This window comes from Lolium rigidum, chromosome 6, assembly GCF_022539505.1.
Source record: "Lolium rigidum isolate FL_2022 chromosome 6, APGP_CSIRO_Lrig_0.1, whole genome shotgun sequence".
Lineage (NCBI taxonomy): Eukaryota > Viridiplantae > Streptophyta > Magnoliopsida > Poales > Poaceae > Lolium > Lolium rigidum.
Genome location: NC_061513.1, coordinates 361,591,752 through 361,600,331, shown reverse-complemented (window position 1 = coordinate 361,600,331; position 8,580 = coordinate 361,591,752).

The following is an 8,580-nucleotide window of genomic DNA, read 5'->3' as shown; positions in this document are numbered from 1 at the left end:
TCTCTCTCCTATGTGGCATGTTTGCTCAAACAAGTTCCAATTTGCTTAAATGGTTTCATTGATAATATCTTTGTGGATCTTTTTTTGTGAAAGCTTTTCTTGGCATGGTTTTTCACAACATGTACCTCATGTTGACTGCCAAAACCCACCGGCGGGCAGCGGCCTTGTCAACACCGTAGAGCCGGGAAGAGCCTAGAGCTGCGGCTGGCTGAGACCCCTCCGAGCGACGGCCCGCAATGCTCTTCTGGTCACACGCGGCGTTGCGAAGTGCAAGGGCGTGCCACCTGACCTATACCTGGTCAGGAAGGTGATGAAGATGCCTCGCTTAGTTTCCTGCAGGGCATACATGTAAACGTTAAATACGAGCCTCGATCGGCTCTCAGGTTATCCTGTGAATCGGCTCAAAGAGCCGATCCACCCATGATCCGTACGGGGTGCACGAATACTTGGTGGTCCTGCTTGATCAAGATGAAGCTAATGAGATCTACGACGATTTAGGGTTTTCACCGCACAATCGGATCATCCTACTCCAGGTTGGGCCTTGCGGCCACGCACGGTGCTCGTAAGCCGATCCTAAACAAGGCCAAAAAACCAACATGAAGTTGATCCTAGGAACATCCCGTTTAGGACTTGCGAACGCCACCCTACGTGCCACTGGATCCTCCCCCCCTTTGTAAGGCCTAACTATTGCAGATATTAAACTAATCCTTGTAGAACAAGGAGCAATCGTAACGGATCAGATCTACTAAATAATGATCAAGCGGGGTGCCGCCCCCACACCTGAGATAGGCGTGAGGGCGGCTAGATATGCAAGGGTTGCACTACGTAAGCATGCTTAAACGAAGAACAATGCTAACCCTAACACATCTAATGATAACTACGTTGCTCGCCATCAAAAACGCTTCAATGACGAGCAACGCATGAACAACGTGGGGCTTGTGCTGCCTAGATCGCAAGATGCGATCTAGGCAGCATGTCGCTTACCTGATAGAAACCCTCGAGACGAAGGAGTTGGCGATGCGCCGAGATTGGTTTGTTTTTGGGGTTGAACGTGAGTTGTTGTTTATTCCATAAACCCTAGGTACATATTTATAGTCCAGGGGACTTTCTAATGAGGGCGTGCACTAACCCGTGCACGAGATAAACTCTAACTTTCAATCTAACATACAATCTACCATAAAGATACACGGGCAATTCAGCCCAATCCCTTCGTGTCAGGCCGCTTCAGGATTCCTCCACATGTAATCTTCCAAGCCCGGCCCACCTCTCGGATTTGTCTAAAATATGGTGATAACACATGCCCCCCTGGTTTTGGAAATAACATTTCCAAAATCATTATGCTTTTCCTTCGAAGGGTCATGTCGTGGCAGAGCAGAGTTGTTGCAGTACCCGTCATCATTATGCCTTGTCTTCTCAGCTTCTCTGCAAAATTCGATAGCCCTGGCGTCATCTCCTCGGGAACTTATACATTAAATTCTCACCAGGCTTCTCGTTATTCAACTGTGCCGATTGATTAGCTTTCTTCATCTCCTTCCTCTGTTCCAACCATCGGCACCCCAAAAAACCCTTCTGTGCACCATGTCTTCTTCCTCCTCTGCCTCGTCGGGACTTTCCTTTGAATCATCTTCCCCCGAACCGATGCCAGCACCGAGCCCACAAGAGGCCCATGCGGCCAACATCCGCCGTGCCATTGAAGCCGGGGAGGAGTCAGACCATGACTTCTCCATCTGGTCCGAGGACGACCAGGTCCTCGACGGACGGGGAGAGCGACCTCCGTTTCCTCGCCGGCGGGGAATCGGAGGAGGAGAGCGACGACGATCGCTTCTCCTGGGACGACTTCACCTCCTCCGAGGGGGTGGTGGAGGAAGAAGAGGAGGACGAGGACGATGACGACGACTCCCTCGAGGGCTACCCACCAGCAAAGCGCCTTCGCATGTGGTGGGACGACGACAAGCAGCGATGATGAAGACGGGGATGAAGCCCCCGTGGAGGGCTACGGGAGTAGCGACGAGGAGCCCATCGGCAGCAGTGCCGATGAGAGCTCTGAGGATGACGACGAGGGCAGTGACGGCCCGTAGATAGGACCCCTAACATAGGGTCAGTAGTAGCAGATTGGGGCAATGTATCCCCTAGTATTTCCTTTTGAGGGCAATTAGCTCTTTATGTAAGAAATCTCGCCTATCAATGAAGAACTGTTCCCTAATTCGAGTTTGCCGATTTCTTCTGAGTTTGATTGAGCCGATTTGCCTCTCCTACTGACCTTGCCGATTTGCCCTCTTCGCCAATGTGTAATGAGCCGATAACAACGCATCGGTCCTTCGACGAGCAATCTACCGGGCCCGTTGCTCCCCGAGTCTCGACCAATGCCAAACAGAGACGAGGATACGCGCATGAACTGTGTAGACCTGGGCCTGATCGTGTGTGGGGAAGTTCCTTATGCAGCGTCAGCCGATTTGAACACAAATCGGCTTCTCTGAGCGGAAAGCCTTCAAGGTGAGCTGCCCCCCGAGCTCTTACTCGAGGCGAGAATGCCGGAGAGAATGTGCCACAGCCGATCCTCTTTCTTCCTCTGACAGCCGATAATCTTTCGTTTCAGCTGCACTAGCCCCACAGATTGGAAGTCCTGGATTTGGTGAAGGCTTAATAATCCTCGCACAACTAGAGTCGAAGGCTACGCATCGGCTGTTTCTTGATTCTGAAGTCGATGTCTGCTGCTGACATTGTTCTTGAAGAACTCTCTCTTGAGTCGATGGCCATGCATCGGCTTTCATGTCCTTAAGTCGATGCCTGCTGCATCGGCTGTGCTCGAAAATTTTCGAATTTTCACTTTTATTACGGCCGACCCTTTTATTACGGCCGACCTGTGCATCGGCCCCCATATTCCAATACCCATCAACAAAAGATGAGATGCTTCTGTTGCATATCCTCGTATTTTCATATACCTGGGTGCCCCCCCGAGCCGATTCTGTCAAGAAAATTGATGGTATCGGCTCGTTGGATAACATGTTGAACCCAGGCAGAAAGGTAGGTGAGGATAATTTTGGCCGATTGCTGGAATCGGCCTCCACGTTGCTTGCTTGTTGAAGGTTTTGTAAGTTCCCTTCGTAAATTTTTTTTTGGGGCCGATCACAAGGATCAGCCGATCACAAGGATCAGCCTCTCCTGGTTTGCTCATTGGTTTGATCTTGCTACTTGGTCAGGCTGGATGAAACCAACCCAACCTCTGACTTGATGCGCTTGCTGTCGTCCACCTTGAGTGCTCCGTAGAGTCGTGGAGGGCTAAGCTTCCGTCGGCAAGACGAGTACCATGTTTGTGCCGCCCGATGTCTCATCATCGGCTTTCTCTGTTTGGGGCGCCACTCCATTTTCCGTGGACGACCCTCTTCATCCAGGGTCCGCTGAACCTTCGCAGCCGCATCAGGTCGTGCCTTCCTTAGCGTATGCAGGTACAACCTTTCGGCTTCCTCCAGGCCGCGCAATCGCTCGAACCCTGCGCTTTTGGGAACGGCTGAGTCCGTCAGGGCACCACCTTGGCCGGTGGTACCTGTCTTCTTCCACTTCTCCCTCGTCCTCTGAATCCTCAAGATCTGCCCAACGAGGTGACTCAGCCGCGTTCGCTTTGTGGCGGGAGAGGCCCTAGGCGCTCGAACACAGACACGTTGGCTGCCTCCTTCTTTTTCCGATTGCATTCTCGGGCAATTGCCGATTGTGGGTAATCGGCTCATTCCTCGAATCCCAGCAAGTTGTCCGAAGAAGGGGCAGTCCCAATGCCCGGCGTTGTCGTCTTGCTCCCTTGATGCTTCCGTGGCATAGCGCTCGTGCTCCTCCTCATCGCGATTCTCGCCGACGATGTCTTCTCGGCTTCTCTAGCCAAACGATCTTCTCTATCATCGTAATTGGGTCGCCGGCGTTGGTCATACCGACTAACATATTTGTTGAGGAGGTGATCGCAGAGGGGTCGCTGATATCTTATATTCTTCACCTCTCCCTCTCGTGACATAGCGCTTGCCATCATGACGGAGCCGATCGCGTGGAGCGGCCTCCTCTCGTATCCTTGCTATGAGAGCAGCCGCCCTCATCTCCTTCTTTGCCGAGTGGTTTCCAGGTCCTACCATGTTGATGCCGAACGAGGGACCTGGTCGGCAACCTTCGTGGTAGATGATTTCTACCATGTTAACGGCGGGGAAGGGTTGGGTGTCGACCTTCATGGCGTACTCGGTTGAAAATTAGCCGCCCCTTCTCTATCGCCGCTTGGATGTGCCGACGCCACACCCGGCAGTCGTTGGTGGCATGGGAAAGCGAGTTGTGGAATTTGCAGTACGGCTTTCCGTTTAGCTCCTTCGCCGTGGGGAACTTGAGACCTTCGGGAATCGTCAACTCGTTTCTCCTTGAGCAGGAGGTCGAAGATTTGTTCGGTCTTGGTCACGTCAAAATCAAATCCCTCGGGCGGTCCCGGTGGCTTTACCCATTTGCAGGCCACGGGGGTTCCCCCCGAGTCCACTCAGCCATCGCTATCTCTTGGCCTCCCGCGAGCACTTCATCCTCCTCCGTATCGACCATAACTACTGCACGCTTGAACTTGTCTTGGTACAGGTCGGGGTGGCGCTGTTCATATGCCGATAGTTTCGAACCATGTGCGCCGGCCGAGGGATAATCTGCTTGGGAGGCCATGTCCTTGAGCTGTGTTGCAAGGCCTCGCTACCGCCAACTCGATCGCTTCCTTTTCGTTATACGAACCGAATAACATCGGTTCCTAAGATTCCTGAAGCGCCGGATGTATTCTCGTCACCGTTTCCCCGCGCTTCGACGTAGTTGTGCTAGATCGGCAATGCCGTACTCGGAAGCTTCGAATGGTATTGCATATGGAACCTGTTCTTCCAATTGCTTCCAAGACTGGATGGAGTTCGCCGGCGCAGAGGTGTACCATCCAAAAGCCGATCCCGTGAGGGACCGTGAAAAGAGCCTCACGCGTAGCTGATCCGACACCGAAGCCGGTCCTAGTTGAGCCAAATATCGGCCGACGTGCTCGATGGAGCTGGAGCCATCCGATCCACCGAATTTGGAGAAGTCGTGGAGCCGATATTTAGGTGGCAGCGGGATCATCTCGTAATCGTCGTGGTACGGCTTGGAATAGCCGATCGCCCTTCTTTTCGGCATCATGCCGAACCGGTCTCTCGCATGGTACCGATCCGATCCGCCGTGCTCGGCCGTAGGAGTTGCACTCCGAAGATTCGCCGGGGTGGCGTACTTGGCCTCGCCATGTTTGCTTTTCCAGCTCCGAGCCAGCCTGCAGGAGCTGGGCTCGGGAGTTTCGTCGGTGTGGCGTATTTAGTTAGCCACGTCTCGCTCGTCGCCGACGTTCCTCCCGTCTTCGCCGGAGTCCCCGATGTTGTGGCCTGGTTTGTGAGTGCCCGAGTCACCACAATCCGGCACATACATGCACGCGTATCCATGAGGGATCTCCTTAGGCGCCTCCATTAAGAACCGGTAGTCACCGGGGTCGCCACCAGTCCCGTAGACGAGGAATGCCGGTGTAGTCGGCACTTCAGCCGGTGCTGCCAACGCAAACGGCAGCGGTGGACGGGACCGGAATGGCAACTCTCCTTGATGAGTCCCGAGAGCTGGTCCCGACGGCGAGTACCGGTGGCTCATGATCTCTCGGATCACGCGCAGAGCGACACGCTCCAAGCACGTTGACCAAGTTCTCGCAGTGGCGGTGTAGCGAGTGAGCCACCGTGTAGTTGATCTCCCGCCGCGGACCCTCGGTGCGTTCCTCCGCCGGGGTAGAGAGGTCTATCCCATCGAGTGCACCTTCCGGTGAGAACCCCTTCCATCTGATGCCACCGGAACGGGTTCTCTGAAAAGAGCCGATGAGGTCGGCTTCGAGGGTAGCCTTGATCTCGTTGTATTGCTTTTTGAGGTCATCGTGCGGATCCTCGTAGGTGACCGGCGTGCCGTCCGCCATCTCGGATGTAGATGGCGATGTGGTTGATGCGGACGATTGTCCCACCGGGCGTGCCGGAATGTGTTGATCGCCAAAACCCACCGGCGGGCAGCGGCCTTGTCAACACCGTAGAGCCGGGAAGAGCCTAGAGCTGCGGCTGGCTGAGACCCCTCCGAGCAACGGCCCGCAATGCTCTTCTCGGTCACACGCGGCGTTGCGAAGTGCAGGGCGTGCCACCTGACCTATACCCGGTCGTGAAGGTGATGAAGATGCCTCGCTTAGTTTCCCGCAGGGCATACATGTAAACGTTAAATACGAGCCTCGATCGGCTCTCGGGTTATCCCGTGAATCGGCTCAAAGAGCCGATCCACCCATGATCCGTACGGGGTGCACGAATACTTGGTGGTCCTGCTTGATCAAGATGAAGCTAATGAGATCTACGACGATTTAGGGTTTTCACCGCACAATCGGATCATCCTACTCCAGGTTGGGCCTTGCGGCCACGCACGGTGCTCGTAAGCCGATCCTAAACAAGGCCAAAAAACCAACATGAAGTTGATCCTAGGAACATCCCGTTTAGGACTTGCGAACGCCACCCTACGTGCCACCGGATCCTCCCCCCTTTGTAAGGCCTAACTATTGCATATATTAAACTAATCCTTGTAGAACAAGGAGCAATCGTAACGGATCAGATCTACTAAATAATGATCAAGCGGGGTGCCGCCCCCACACCTGAGATAGGCGTGAGGGCGGCTAGATATGCAAGGGTTGCACTACGTAAGCATGCTTAAACGAAGAACAATGCTAACCCTAACACATCTAATGATAACTACGTTGCTCGCCATCAAAAACGCTTCAAGCACGAGCAACGCATGAACAACGTAGCTTGTGCTGCCTAGATCGCAAGATGCGATCTAGGCAAGCATGTCGCTTACCCGATAGAAACCCTCGAGACGAAGGAGTTGGCGATGCGCCGAGATTGGTTTGTTTTTGGGGTTGAACGTGAGTTGTTGTTTATTCCATAAACCCTAGGTACATATTTATAGTCCAGGGGACTTTCTAATGAGGGCGTGCACTAAACCGTGCACGAGATAAACTCTAACTTTCAATCTAACATACAATCTACCATAAAGATACACGGGCAATTCAGCCCAATCCCTTCGTGTCAGGCCGCTTCAGGATTCCTCCACATGTAATCTTCCAAGCCCGGCCCACCTCTGGATTTGTCTAAAATATGGTGATAACACCTCAATACACTTTTGGGAAACCATGTGCTTCAAGTCATTCTATTGATTGCTTTGCATGTTGGCATGAATGCTATTAATTGCTTTGCATGTTGGTATGACTAATTGAAGCTATCAAGAAACTCTCTTTGCATGATGGTTAACTCTTATCTTTTACCATATGCTTTATTTGTTGTAAATATGATCTTTTGTGTACCTACAAACTACCACCCGGAAATATTTCCTAATACCTCTTGTCCAAGGACAATCGGTAATCTATTATGAGGTAGATTTTTATTGATCATATTTACATTGGCTCTTGTATTCAAATTGCCTTATTTATTGCCATGAATTTGTTTTGCTTTGACTTCCATGTGTCTTCCTTGCATCTTATGGATCTAATTTGTCTATTCAAACTTTCTTAGCATTTTAGTAGATATAGGTAGTGTGATGATCCTAGTTTTGTGCATTTTGTATTCATATGAAAAATCCTAGATAATGCACTAATCTTGGGGAGCTCTTCTATATTTGTTAGAATGCTTAACATCTCTTGATCATTATAAAAAATTGGTTTTGGGAGACATAAAATTTTCTTGTTGGTACTTTGTGCCATCATAAAAAAGTCTCGAGGGTTTGGTTTATTTGTTGGAACCTTGCTCTCTTGGGAGTTGGTTATCTCATTCCTTTGTGTTTAGGCTTAATTAGCTTCTTATAATGAGATAAGTCTTTGGAGTTAATCTTGTGTTGATTTGATTCTTTGATATAATTTGGGCAACCATTGTCTCTTGATTTGGTGTTTTGTCCAAATTGTATCTCCATTTGGTTCTTGAAAGTATTGTGCATGCATATTTAATATATGTATATCTTATGGCATGTGTTACTTTCTTTGATCCAATATATAGGGTAAACTCCATCAAATCCTAATTTGGTTAAGATGTGCATGAAATTCAATTTCATATCTATATGCACATAGTATTGTGGAGTTTCTCCTATATGTTGTAGTGTGTCTAACTACTTCGGACCCAATTAGTTTGGGGACCATTTTGTACTTACCTTTGTGTTAGGTACAATGGATATGCATTGGATGCTTGCCTCACTCTTGGAAAGAAGTGGTGACTCAATGGCAACTTGAGGCAAGCTAGGATGGTCAACGAACACATATCTACTACATCCACACCAATGCTATCTTGGTAACAAGTATCTTCTCATGCATAATTTTCTTGTATCCAACCTTATGGTTGCATCTTGGCATGAATCTCTTGATTTGCAAATATTGTGCTTCTTGCAAAAGTCTTAATGAAACCTCTTTATTGTGAATGTGAGTAATTTGAGATGAGTGCATTTGTTGGGAAGTATACTAAATCATGCTCATGATTCATCCATCCCAACTATGCCTATCTAGCAATTTTATCA